The sequence below is a fragment of the Myotis davidii genome, unplaced genomic scaffold (genome assembly GCF_000327345.1).
Source record: "Myotis davidii unplaced genomic scaffold, ASM32734v1 scaffold168, whole genome shotgun sequence".
NCBI classification, from domain to species: Eukaryota; Metazoa; Chordata; class Mammalia; order Chiroptera; family Vespertilionidae; genus Myotis; species Myotis davidii.
Window position 1 is genome coordinate 12,039,894 of NW_006383016.1, and position 14,373 is coordinate 12,054,266.

Genomic DNA, 14,373 nt, shown 5'->3' on the forward strand with positions numbered 1-14,373 from the left:
CAAGACATTTTAGTAACAATCTTTTCATGGAGTCAACCAAGACTATTGAGATCTGCATAGCAGTTCAATTTCTTCCTCTACCCAGTCCTGTTTCCATCTTCCTTATTCTATAGACATTATTCCCAAAACACTTCCTAGTAAACATCCTATACCCTAAACTTCGCTTTAGCATCTGCTACCCAGAGAACCCAACCTGTGATATTTAACTGATGGAGAAACAAGTTTTGTGGGTCAAGTCAGCTGAAAAGGCCAAGCATATAAACAAGTATCTTCCTATAAAATACAGTGCCCAATGTTTCAATGACACTGCACATTCAAAGGCTAACATTATAACCATTGAGGGGGACCAAAACCGTAAAGCTGCCTTTCGGTTTACTGATGTTAAGCTGGTTATTAAGAAATAGAACTCTTAAAGGAGAGATCTGAAAGGCCTACTCCAGGGAGAAAAGCTTAGGGCATTGCCCTTATCCTGATTTGAAGTAAACATGGTGAGTGGGAGAGCAGGGGCCTGTTTACTAGCTCACCCTGTGTTCTACGGAAGGAAGCGTTTACCTGAGATGTGTGTGTGTTCCATTCTTCCCCAGTTACCTGTAAATTGCCCATTCTCACTTTTGGAATCTCAGGCCTCCCCTACCCGCTTTATCCTTTGTCCAAAATAACATATATACCCGGTGTTACCTCACTTTGGGGATTTTTATGTTTATGTTATATTCCCCATGTACACATATTAAAATTTCATTTTCTCCTGTTAATCCGTCTCTATTAATTTGATTAGCCCAGCTAGAAGAATTTGGAAGTTGGGAGGAAAAGTTTTATTTTATTATTTTTTTTTTTTTAGTCCCTATACCATCCACTATTTACTCTATTGGCTACTGATGTATGTGATGAAAATGAGTACACCCATTCCTTAACAGTGATTAATGGTTATCATTTTTTCCTTAACTTGCACAGCTGTCCTATCTCAAAAGAAGAATTCTGAAGTGGCTGTAAATGGTGCTTTATTTTCCTGCCAGTCCTACTTGCATTCATCCCATCTTAGAAGCTCTTTGGTTATTCTGCTTATTCTTTGTCTTACAAATACGCTCACAACAATGCAGCTGACAAACAGTGACAAAACCATCAATGCCATGAACTGGGGGGATGGAGGAAGAGAGCAAGGTGGGAACAGAGGATATTAGTAATGAATCTCACAATTTATTTGTGTTAAGTACTATCCAAGGAGAAATGTTGAGAAGACTGTTTAATAACAGGGTTGGGTTTTCCGGGGAAATCAAATAAAATTCACATAACAGGTGAATTATTCTCATGGAAGATTAGTTGTTTTCTAGAATATAAATATTGGCAACATAGCCTGGCTCGATCATTCTCAGTGACTAATTTGGTTAGTAAAAAAGAGAAATATATATATTGATTTTGGTTCTTTTCTTTACTTATTTTTAAATTAAAGTATTCGGGAGTTACCCTGCTGTCACATGAGATATTTCTAACATCTTGATTCAACTCTGACACTATTTTATTTTCTTCCTCAAATGCATTTTGAATATGTGTCCTCTAGACAGGAACCAATAGTAGTCAGTGGGTCAAATGTAAGGGGGGAAGTTTTTTAACAAAAGATGGAGAAAGTAAAAAAAAATTAAGTAAAAAATCTCAAAGTTAGGATGTTTGGAAAGTACATGTAAACTTGACAAAAATATGCATTTTGCTCTTAATATTTGACTGAAATATAATCATTGTATAAATTCCAGCAAAGCTTGGCATGTTCACAGTTCTTTCTATTTTGTTTCCTAGAAAAATCATGGTCATTTACTGCAGTCTTTTCTTTTTTTTTTAAGTAAGTATGGTTAAATAAATAGTCTGATAAGTCACAGTAAATCTGTTGTGCTTTCAGTAAAATGAGGTTTATTTTCTTGCATTCCTGGAGTACATTCAGAGAGGAGATGGAACATCAGGGGTTTCAACAGGGGGATGGAGTACTAAGCTTTGACCTAGGCCCCCAGCCACGATATGAGTGAATTAGAGGAAACAGCTGCAGCCTAACATCTCTCAATGAAGTGATGCAGGGATTCCGCGTGACCTGGCACTCACAGTGTTTCCATGGTCAGCCAGATTTCTTTGTTTCTCATGCATTTTCTATGCTGGAAATGTTGTCCCAGACCTATCACTCCACTTTAGGAGTGCCGGGATGTGGCTGCCTGAACTGGTGACACCAAAATAGGGCCTCCATCTGCCTTTTCTTTCATGCCATCAATAATGCTGTTATCCTATATAATAAAAGGTTAATATGCAAATTGACCAAACGTCAGAACAACCAGTCACTATGACGCGCACTGACCATCAGGGGGCAGACATTCAACACAGGAGCTGCCCCCTAGTGATCAGTGTGCTCCTACATGGGGACCGCCATTCAGCCAGAAGCCAGGCTCACAGCTGGAGAATGCAGTGGTGATGGCGGGAGCCTCTCCTGCCTCCATGGCAGCACTAAGGATGTCCAACTGCCGGCTTAGGCCCGCTCCCCACAAGGATGTCTGACTGCTGGCTCAGGCCCACTTCCTCTGGAGAGCAGCAGCTGGACATCCCCTGAGGGCTCCCAGACTGCAAGGGGGTGCAGGCCAGGCTGAGGGAGCCCCACCCCCACCCCCACAAGTGCATGAATTTCGTGCACTGGGCCTCTAGTCTATAATAAAATGACTGAAGAGGCACACAGACAGGTTGGGGAATGAAGGAAGGTCCTTCAAAGATTCAGTTGCAAATGCAGCTGTAGACTAATTTATAAGGCTGAACAGGCTCTAGAAGGCAGTTCTCATTGGAAGCCCGGACCTTGTGTGCTTGCTCTCATTGAGAATGAGAAAGAAGTGGAGAATTTTAACAGGATTAGACTGAAGCCATATTCTCCTGTCCCTGTCATAGCTGGAGGAGTCACATTGTTCCAGATGAAGGACAATGAGTGATCTCCATTGTGTTTAATGTCTGACCTCTGTGCCAGACACACAATTTCAGGCTTTTATCAGCGAGACTTTTATCGTGAGATCTTTCTGTTTACTTGAGGACTTGGATTCAACAAAGCAACCGACAAGATTGAACATAATCTATTTCTGCAGCTGGACACCTACACTGAGGACGAGACGTTGCGTTCTCACGGTGTCCTTCTGCCACTCAGTGTTTTCACAGTTGAGTTCCAGAGGCTGGTAGGCTACTGCTGCCACTTCCTTCAAAGTACAAATTTCAAGTCATTCCACCTACCAAGTGGGAAATGTCTAGGATCTCTGTTTTGACACCTGTAGATACTCAAAATAAATACAAAAAGAATGAGACTATCTAAGAACAAAACAAAACTTAAAGAATTTAGTTATGTGAACTCTAATCATACTATCTGACGTAAATGATGATGTCCTGTCAATAAGTGGTAAGACAGTCACACACTGGCAGCAATGAAAGGCAACATTCTAGACTCAGACAAACTACAAATAACAAATATTTTCTGCCATGATTTCACCTTGAGACAATTTGGCACAGGTCCTGGTGTAGAGTTATCGTCCTGGCTTTGGTTACATATAGGCCATAATATCTAGATTCCATCCCTCAGAGCAGTGATTTTTTTAAGTAGTTTCCAAACAGTTTAAATTAACCATCCTCTCCCAGAGAGAAGAGCTTACCCTTCTCTAATTATACGAACTGATTGTGAACTGTGAAGGTAAATGATGTTAATTGCTGGGCAGACAGAATAAAGGAGGCAGAAGAAAAGCCTTTTTTCTTTGACCCTTTCATCCCTCATTAGTCACTTTCCTGTGAATTCTATAGTTTGCTTCTCAAAATAAATGTGTGGTTTCTTTCTTTTCCACTTTTTCTAAATAGTAAGCACAATCCAGGCTGGCTCGTTCCCATTCTCTGTACTCTTAAAAAAAAAAAAAGAGTGAACCATCTCAATAATGTTAGAACAGTTTCTTCACATAGTATAATAATACATGATTGGGCAAAGATAGGTTTACAGCTGTGAGTATGTACAAAACACAGAATGAATAAAGCTATTGTAATCATCAAGACCTGCATGTCTTTTTTCATATGAACAACTGTACACCTACTTTTGCCTGACCTGTATTACTTAGCTCTATAATACAGGTCAGGCAAAAGTAGATGTACAGTTGTTCATATGAAAAAAGACATGCAGGTCTTGATGATTACAATAGAGAAAAATACACTCTTTTTTGTACATACTCACAGCTGTAAACCTATCTTTGCCCAATCATGTATTATTATACTATGTGAAAATTATCCCAAATCTTTACAATGCAAAACAATAAACATTTATTCACCTCACACATTTTCCGAGGGTCAGGATGGAAGTGACACACCTGAGTGGTTCCAGCTCAGGGTCTGTTAGGAGGTTGCAGTCAAGACCTAGAACAAGGTTGCAGTCACCTCAAGGCCCCACGGCAGCTGAAGAATCCATTTCCAAGGTTTATACGGCCTTTGGCAGGAGGCCTCAGCAACTCGCCACAGGCACCTCTCCATGGGGCCGTTTGAGTGTCCTCATGACATGGAAGCTGATTTCTCCTAGAATAAGAGCACGGGCATGGACAATGCCTTCAGATCTAGTCCTGAAAGTCGCATGCCCTCATTTGTGCAATATTCTCTCTTTATTAGAAGCAAGTTAGTTAGGCCAACTCACTAACTAAAGTCTTGCCTTTTCCGACTTCTAGGAATCTTGTGTTCAACCTCTGGAATTTGTGGACATATTTTAAAATTATCACACAGGGGAAACATATGTGAAGGTCACTTATCTCAGCAATCTCATATACAATATCTGGAATCTCCATCCAAAAAGTAGATGAAGCCCTAGCAGGTTTGAGCATCAGTCTGCAGACCGAAGGGTCCTGGGTTTGATTCTAGTCAAGGTCACAAGCCCAGGTTGTGGGCTCGATCCCCAGTAGGGGTCATGCAAGAGGCAATCAATCAATGATTCTCTCTCATCACTGATGTTTCTATCTCTCTCTCCCTCTCCCTTCCTCTCTGAAATCAATAAAAGTTAACAAAATAAAAAGTTCAAAAAGTAGATGAATAATTCTCCATTAAAAAGAAGGAAATCCTACCAGATGCAACAGTAATGGATGAACCTTGAGAATATTATGCTCAGTGAAATAAGCCAGTCACAGGAGGACAATTACTGCATAATTCCACTTATATCAATAGTATAAGTCAGTTAAGTCACAGAAGCAGAAGGCAGAATTGTGGTTGCCAGGGGCTAAGGTAGAGGGAAATGCAAAGGGTATAAAGTTGCAGTTATGTAAGATGAATAAGTTCTAGAAATCTGTATACCACTGTGCTCATAGTTAGCCATATCCTAGTGTACACTCAAAATTTTGTTAAGCAGGTAGGTCTTATGCTATGTGTTCTTACCAAATATAATTAATTTTTAAAAAGGGTATGATTCATAATAAAGAGTTACTCCATGCGGTTTTCTGGTGGCTAAATATAGCTATAGGTAACTTGTTACATATGATAGCACTTCCAGATTATTAAAAAAAAATTTTAAGTTTTTCATTAAAACTATTCACTGAACCTTCTAATTATAAAAATTAGTAGAAAGAATTTCTAATGAAAATTACATCATACAGTCATTTTTATGATACATTTTTATGTATTTATTTCCTATTGCTGTTATAACAAATTACCAAAAACTGAATGGCTTAAAACAACAATCATTATTTTACAATCCCCAAAATCAGAAGCATAAAATATGTCCAAGCACTGTGCTCCTTCTGGAGGTTCCAGGTGATCGTCTGTTTTCTTGCCTTTTCTGGTTTCTAGGGTCCAACTATATTCCTTGCCTTGTGACCCCTTCCTCCACTTTCAAAGCCTCTTCTCTCCTCTAACCTGCCTCCCTCTGATGAGGATCCAGTGATTACATCAGGATCATCCAGGTAATCCTGGAAAATATGTCTATCTCAAGATCTTTAACTTAATCACATCTGTAAATTTCTTTTGCCCTGCAAGGTAACATATTCACAGATTCCAGGGATTAGAGCATGGACAACTTTGTGGAGCCATTATTCTGTATATCACAACATATTTTAGGAGCATGTCAGAGTTCAATTAAACTATGAAAAATACCTTGACAGACGTATCACATAGGAAGAAGGCTTAAATTCATCTGACCTATCTGTTCACACACAACTAGTGACCAAAATGACTGATTTTGTGTGCCAATCTCCCATTTTCCAAAATCACGCCTGAAGAGGCCAGCAAGTCACACCTGCTTTCAATACTTGCAGATAACATCTTAGATAAACTAGAATGAAAGCCTGAGATATGTGCAGATTATCTCTGGAAACATCAGTTTCTTTCACCAGTGGCTTCAATCCCACACTCCTATCTCAATCACCTCACAAATGATGAAGAAATGCAAACTGCATTGAGAAATGTCCATTTTGAAATATATGAAGTTTGACACAGAAACTCTCATCAAGTTCTTTTGAGACTGGAAAACAGCTTTCCATAAATACAGAATCACAGCACTTATAGAGTGTGATGGAACCTAGAAAACCTAAAAATAATACAGTTATTCTCCACTCTCCATGCCCACCCCACAACCTTCAATTTATATATGAAGATTCAAAGGATCAAAGGGCTTAATATGCTTTTAACCTCTTAGGAAAGCTGGAGGCCAGGTCTCTGATTCCTGACCCAGTGGATTTTTCACTTTTATCACATAACCTTCAAATGCCCAGATTTATTCCTTGTTTTTTAAAAAAAGTTCAGTGTGTGTGAAGGCTGTATATGGTGTGGGGCAATGGTGGGAAAGGCTGCCACGTATAGAGGACGTGCAGAATTCTATAGTACACACAATTAAATATATTATTTGTCAATATTTTCTCAACAAGGTAGGAAGCATTACCCCTGCTTTTAAAATTAAAAAATGAGATAACAGCCCCAGCTTGTAGCTCAGTTGGTTAGAGTGTCATCCGGATACACCAAGGTTGCAGGTTTAATCTCTGACCAGGGCACATACAAGAATCAAGCAATGCATAAATAACAATAAATCCATGTTTCTCTCTCTTTTCCTCTCTCTCTAAAATCAATTTTTAAAAAATTTAAAGAAATTGTACTATACCATTTTAAAAAACAAAATGAGATGACATATTTTTAGGAAGGTAAGTAAACCCGATCATACAAGGAATGCTAGGCTCTGCCTAAATCTCTCCTTTTAACAACAAAGCTCATGAATAAATTCTCACTACATTTCTGAAGAAAGAATAAAGAAATATACAAGTTGAATAGGCAATTTCAAAATGTCTGTGATAAAACATTATGAGAAGAGAATTCCTACCAATTTCATGCACTAAGAATTACAAAACCACACACACAGTATTAATAAATTCTTTGTTAATTCAACAAACACTCATTGAGTATTAATTATATACCAGGTGCTAACTCTATAAGATGTGAAACAGCTAAATTAGGTGCCACCCTTATTTATTAAGTGAATCATAAAATTTCAGGTAGTGACACCTAACATGTTTTTAAAAACATAATTTCAGCCCAGCCAGCGTGGCTCAGTGGTTTAGTGACAACCTATGAGCCAGGAGGTCACGGTTCGATTCCCAGTTGCCGCAACCTGTTGCGGTGGGGGTTTGGGATTTGAAGAAGGGGCCGACCCACAAATGAAAACACTAGACAAGAAACATGAATTTAGAAGGCATGGGGGTCCAGGTGGAGACCTCTCTCTTGGAGAGGCACACTGCAACCTGGCCTTGTCTGCTTTTTATTCAATTATTTAGATACACATCTTGCCCTCAGTAAAGCACGGCAAACAGGTAGCAAAGAGACCGTCTCTAAGGTCAATAGAGATCAGTAAAGATCAGTAAGGTTTAGTAAACATTTACTTTGAGGCTATTAGGTCAGGAAATTGCTTCGAGCCACCACTATCTCAACAGAACAATGATGCTTGACATTAGCCCTGCTAACACCCAAGGTCCATCACCCTTCCGCGTTCCTTGATGCACTCTCATGATAGTATGGGCAGTGGGTGACTTCCTGCACCTGGTTAGGGCACATGCCTGAGTTGCGGGCTCAATCCCCAGTGTGGGTCATGCAGGAGGCAGCTGATTGATGACTCTCTCATCACTGATGTTTCTATCTCTCTCTCCCTCTCCATTCCTCTCTAAAATCAATAAAAAATATATATATATATAAACCATATAATTTCAGTAGAGTAGAAAGGGAACAGAGTTTTAGAAGAAAAAATCTCTCAATAAGGTGACATTTGAGAAACAACCTAATGATGTGAAGGAGATAAATAAGAAAAGGCTTTGGAAGAGTGTGCTAGGCAGTGGGGAAGGCACGGCAAAGATTCAGATAAGGGCAAACTTTGCCCTGCATTAAGGCAGCAAGAAATCCAACATGAGCTAAAGCCAAATGGGCCAGAGCTGGACATTAGGCAAGGTCTTGCTCATGTATGGCCTTGTAGGTCACTGAATATATTTTGGCTTTTACCCCGAATATGATGGGAAGTCTTTGGAAAGCAATGATGAAGATACTAAAGAGACTAGGTTTAAATTATAAACAGACTGAAATCTGCTATATGAAGAACACAGTGAAAAAGACTGATCTACACAGGTCTTTGTAGCACAAATTGGAACTACTTAATCTGGCAAAAGGACTTGGTCAAAGTACAGATGCCAATCATGCTGTAGCCCTAAAGAATAACCCCCAAAATCAGAAACTAGACTAAATGTGAGGTGACCAAAAACAGTGCCAGGGTGGTTTTGTCATTCCCTACCCCTCCTTTTAGGAGCTTTTTATTTTATCATTTTCCCCTATTTTTTTTAATCTGTAAATAAGTAAATATTAAAATTATTAAAGAATACAGGGAATCCCAATCTCTGCTTCCTATCAAAGATTGTAACATTTTTCTTAGATCTCAAAGTAGAGTATAAACATATTTTCTAGTTATGCACATAGCACAGCTGCATCTGAGCTGTTAGTTAATTAAATTCTAAGAACTAGAATCTCTTTCTTTTTTTTTTAATATACTTTATTGATTTTTTACAGAGAGGAAGGGAGAGAAATAGAGAGTCAGAAACATCGATGAGAGAGAAACATCGATCAGCCGCCTCCTGCACATCCCCCACCGGGGATGTGCCCGCAACCCAGGTACATGCCCTTGACCGGAATCGACCCTGGGACCTTTCAGTCTGCAGGCCGATGCTCTATCCACTGAGCCAAACCGGTTTCGGCTAGAATCTCTTTCTATATAAAAGAAATTTAGGTGTTATTTTAAATAATTTTAAAATAAAACTTTATTTTATTTTAATTTTAAATAAACTTCAGGTATTATTTCAATAATATCAGTAATGCAGAGCTGATGTCATTGTGTTGTGGAGGAGGAAGAAGCTCTCCTCTATGGGAAACTTCCCTTTTGCTCAAAATAATCTCGGGCCACAGAGTCGCATATAAGGGTCACTCACCCTGAACCCCTATAATATTAAGTCAGAAAGTAGTTATTTTCCATGTAGTTTAAAATTTACTGTGGTGAAAAATACAATTATTTTCATGTCTTTTAAGTTTGGGTTCTCTAAAATTTCATAAGCTATATATAATAGTATAATTTATAACTGTAATAATGGTCAGTATATATTGTCCAAAAAACAAATTGCTTTTAAAACATTCTTATTTTTTGTATTTCCTTTCAGGGATAAAACTCATATACCTACTTCCTGACTATTGTCAAATATGGTTTTATTCACTAAAGAAATATGTTTCCTATATCCTGAAAAACAATATGAAACAATTTATATGATAGAACACCTGTTTTCTTGCACAAAGAATATTAATGTTTTCTTGTAAATTATTTTAACATCCCTCAGAAATGAGTTGTATTTGTGACCATCTTAATTTTTTTTATCCTGATAAAATAGGGTTGAGAAAGGTTGGATGGTGTGGTTTTATTTGGTTTAAAACAAACACTATGTCCTCTACCTGTAGTTGATCTAAAAGGACCAGAGAGGCCCTGGTTTGGCTCAGCATCAGCCCTGGGCTGAAGGGTTTGATTCTGGTCAAGGGCACATGCCCAGTAGAGAGCAATTGATCAATGATTCTCTCTCTTATCATTGATGTCTCTATCTCTCTCTTCCTCTCCCTTCCTCTCTGAAATCAATAAAAATATTTTAAAAATTAATTAAAATAAAAGGACTAGATATAATCCTCTACTTGCCACAAATAACCCTTTCAACTCACAAATTACTTGAAATGAGCAGAGGTCCAGGGATGGGTGGATGATAAAGACTTTGTATGGGATTATGATTCCTAATGTACCTTTGAAGGTAACTAAATTTATTGTGTATCTGATAAACATAAACTCTGTTGGCTCTCATGAGAGAGTTGCATTACTTTTTAGATACAGAAATACTTGTATTCATGTTTACCACAATTATCCATGTTGTTCAAGCACCTGATTAACTTGTATCTAATACTTGATTTACTAGAAATAACTAAGAGTACATTTTTCCTCTTTGTTCCAAGTACAGTCTCACAGACTACTAAATCCCATTGAATTACTTTTCAATAATGCCTACTTTTCACTAGATCTCTTGGAAAAGTAATTGACTACAATCTTGTTTCTTAAATTTACTTGGTCTAATAAAGAGCAACAGAGTTTGGAACAGAATTTAAAGATAGGGGTTTGGGGCAGATTCAAAGGGAATCCTTTTTCTTGCTCCCATGGTTGTTATCAGTGTAAACCATCCTTTTATTTTGGTAGTTGACAAAATTTACTGTTCTTGGGGTCCAGAACAAGCCACCCCCAGATGTACCTCAGTGGTTTGCAGATTACTTTGAGCTAGAGGTGATAGCTTCAGGCTTAAGAGAAACTTCTTTCTCTCTCTTTAACTATCCAGAAGAATTTGAATTAAAGGCCTTGCCTAATAGAGACTATAAGAAATAATTTCTTCTGGCTTTTCTATAGGCCAGAACAAACTATTTTTTAAAATATATTTTTATTGATTTCAGAGAGGAAGGGAAAAGGAAAGAGAATCGTTGATTGGCTGCCTCCTGCACGCCCCCTGCTGGGGATCGAGTTGGCAACCCTGGCATGTGCCCTGACCATGAATTGAACCCTGACCTTCTGGTTCATAGATCAATGCTCAATCACTGAGACAGCCATTTAATTTATTAATTACTAATGTCTGTTCTTCTTACCCTCCAATGACCTCTTGAAGCCCCCAAGACACCTCACCTCAACCCAAGCCCAGGATGTCTTATAAACTTCAATCCCCCTTTCTATCTCTGAACCTCAAATGTATGCAGGGTCTCTGATTCTCTCATGTATGTGGGCTTCCTGTGGGCAAAAGATTAAATGTGATTTTCTCTAGTCATTCTGCCTCCTGTTGATTTGACAATTTGGCCAGCCATAGAGAAGCAGAGGAAAGGGGAATTTTCCCTCCTCCTCACACTATGCTGAAGCACATATGTGTGTATGTAAGTACAAAGAATACAGGAAAAAAGGAAAGAAGAAAAAAATGCTATCATTTCCTCAAGACTGGCTTGGACACAATTCTATCTATCTCCAAACCCACTCAGGAATCAGGAAGCAAAAGGATTGTTTTTCATAGACAAGAAGAGGGGAATGTGTATCCTACAGAAATGGACCAAAGTATTCCCTGAATTTGATTCCAAAAGACTGACAGAAATCAATAATTTTTAAGCTTCTGTGTAGCTTCATGTAATAGAAACATAACTATAGTGGCTTAAGCAAGTAAAGGTTACATTTTCACATAACAGGAAATTCTAAAGTGGGTAATTCAGGGCCAGTGCATTAACTCTATGATCCTTCAAGAAACCAGACTCCTTCTTCTCTTCTGCTCTGCCATTTTTTAAAATATATTTTTATTGATTTCAGAGAGGAAGGGAGAGGAAGAGATAGAAACATCAAACATAAGAGAGAATCATTGATTAGCTGCCTTCTGCACGCCCCCTACTGGGGATTGAGCCTGCAACCGGGGTACATGCCCTTGATGGGAAACGAACCCAGGACCCTTCAGGACGCAGGCTCTAGCCACTGAGCCAAACCGGCTAGGGCTGCTCTGCCATTTTTAATGAACTATAGAAACAATCCCTGAAAATGTAGTATTTGCTACTTTTAATATGTGCCTCTCCTGCAGACACAGGAGAAGTTCTGAAAACCAAGTAAAATTTACTCCTTTGTAAAAGACACTTATATTTATAAGGGATGTCTTCATTTGTAAAGGTGTCTCCCTCAGTACAAAGAGGAGGTTTATCAAATCTTTAGAAACTTTTAGGAGTGGGAAAGGCACTAACCTAAACCCCCATAACAACTACCCTTGTTTACTGTGCTTTTCCTGGTGACCTCCCATAACTGGCCTCCCTTCCGCCAACAGCTTTCTTTTGTCTTTAGCTGGAGATGGACTTTAAGATGGTGGTACGGGCCATTTCAGGGAGTTGCTCAATTTCCTGGGTATCTCCCATGTTCACAAGAGGCACATATGTGTGTTTTCCTCCTGTTAACCTGTCTTTTATTACAGGAGGGTCTCAGCCAAGAACCTAGAAGAGTATCAGGGAAATTACTTTTCCTCCTTCACAATAGATCTATAGATAGACAGACAGATACATACATTCTATTTGTTCTGTTTCTCTGGAGAACTCTGACCGATACACCAACCAAGTAGAAAGGCTAAAGAAAAAAAAATTGATTGAAGAAGTTTAAGAGTATATCTATAAACTAATTGGGAAATATGCAGGTTAGACTGATGTACTCTTTATGTTAAAATAAAGAGATGATAATAAGCTAATAACCAGCTATTAGCCAGTTTTTTCCACTGAATGCAAACTTTTTCTTCAAATCCTCCTTTACAATAGCAGCTGCTGGCGAATTTAGAGGTATGCTTGTTTTTAATCTGTACTTGTTTTATAGTCTAGACATAATAGATGCTTCAAAATACCTGACTTTGAATCATTACTTGCATTGTACTAACCTTTTCACTTCACCAAAATTAGGCTTGTAAACTTCTGTACACAATTAATTTACTTGTGGAAGTCAGAATGTCCCAGAGGAGTTCAGTGAAGTTGAGTAAAATCAGAATCTAAAGTGTGATGGCAATTTTAAAAAGTGTATATCAATGCAACCACGTGTACACATTTTCTAATATTTTGCAAGACCTTGAACTTAAAGAGAGTATCCTTTTTTTTTCCCTAAAATACAAATTTCCAACACCAGTAATGTGTTAATTTCCCTTTACCTAAAAATGTGTCTATAGTGACAGCTTTAGCTTTATCAATATTTTCAAGAGACTTCATGGGCATGGGTGTGGTTGAAGAACCTGTAGTCCTTTGATTAAAAACACACACAAACATGTCCTAAGTAAAGGCAAAAACCAAAACAAACATAGAAACCTGTTTATTAAAAAGAAAATAAATCTCTGTGAATTCAACTAGTATTAGTTTCTCTTAAAATTCAAAACAGGAAATCTAGATTTACCAATATATTAGACCAAATTTATATTCAGAATAAAACATGTTAAACTATAAAAGAATAGAACAAAAATAGAAGAAATGAAGAAAAATGAGTACAAGGTAAGGATTATTTTTTAATATACTTTCTTTAGAAACAAAGCATACACTACACCTGAAACCTATATGTTCATGTTAACCAATGTCACCCCAATTAATTTAATAAATTTAAAAAAATAACAAGTGTGCAAAAGGAAATTAGAGTATTTCTTTTTGTTCTTGTTACAGACAGAAACTTATGTGAACTGTGCCAACAATTTTTGTTGTTTTTGTTTTTTCCTTAGGTCATGTAGACCCTGTTACTTACAGAAAACAGCCTGCCTTATCCCGTGCATGGTGTTTTCTTCCTGATGTATCAGCACTGCCTTCCCCCTGCCTGGCCATATTCATATGCTAGAAATAACCTAGAACAGTGATGGCGAACCTATGACACACGTGTCAGAGGTGACACGCTAACTCATTTTTTGGTTGATTTTTCTTTGTTAAATGGCATTTAAACATATAAAATAAATATCAAAAATGTAAGTCTTTGTTTTACTATGGTTGCAAATATCAAAAAATTTCTATATGTGACACAGCACCAGAGTTAAGTTAGGGTTTTTCAAAATGCTGACATGCCGAGCTCTAAAGGTTCGCCATCACTGACCTAGAATGAATGTTTTGTAAAGTGACTGGAATACCCTTAAAATTGAAACTCTGATATCCAAGTACATTCATATGCTAGAAATAATCTACAACAGTGATGACGAACCTATGACATACGTGTCAGAGGTGACACGCGAACTCATTTTTTTGGTTGATTTTTGTTAAATGGCATTAAAGTATATAAAATAAATATCAAAAATATAAGTT

General features: G+C 37.9%; 1 long non-coding RNA gene across 1 annotated transcript; it reads right to left on the reverse strand.

Annotated features, from left to right (window-relative positions):
* Positions 1-3,820: 3,820 nt before the first annotated feature.
* On the reverse strand, positions 3,821-12,689 carry LOC107181696. Its single transcript, XR_001512386.1, has 4 exons — positions 12,627-12,689; positions 6,380-6,541; positions 4,311-4,551; positions 3,821-3,892 (listed from the first exon to the last, which is right to left on the reverse strand). It is a non-coding gene; the product is annotated as an uncharacterized LOC107181696 (long non-coding RNA).
* Positions 12,690-14,373: the final 1,684 nt, after the last annotated feature.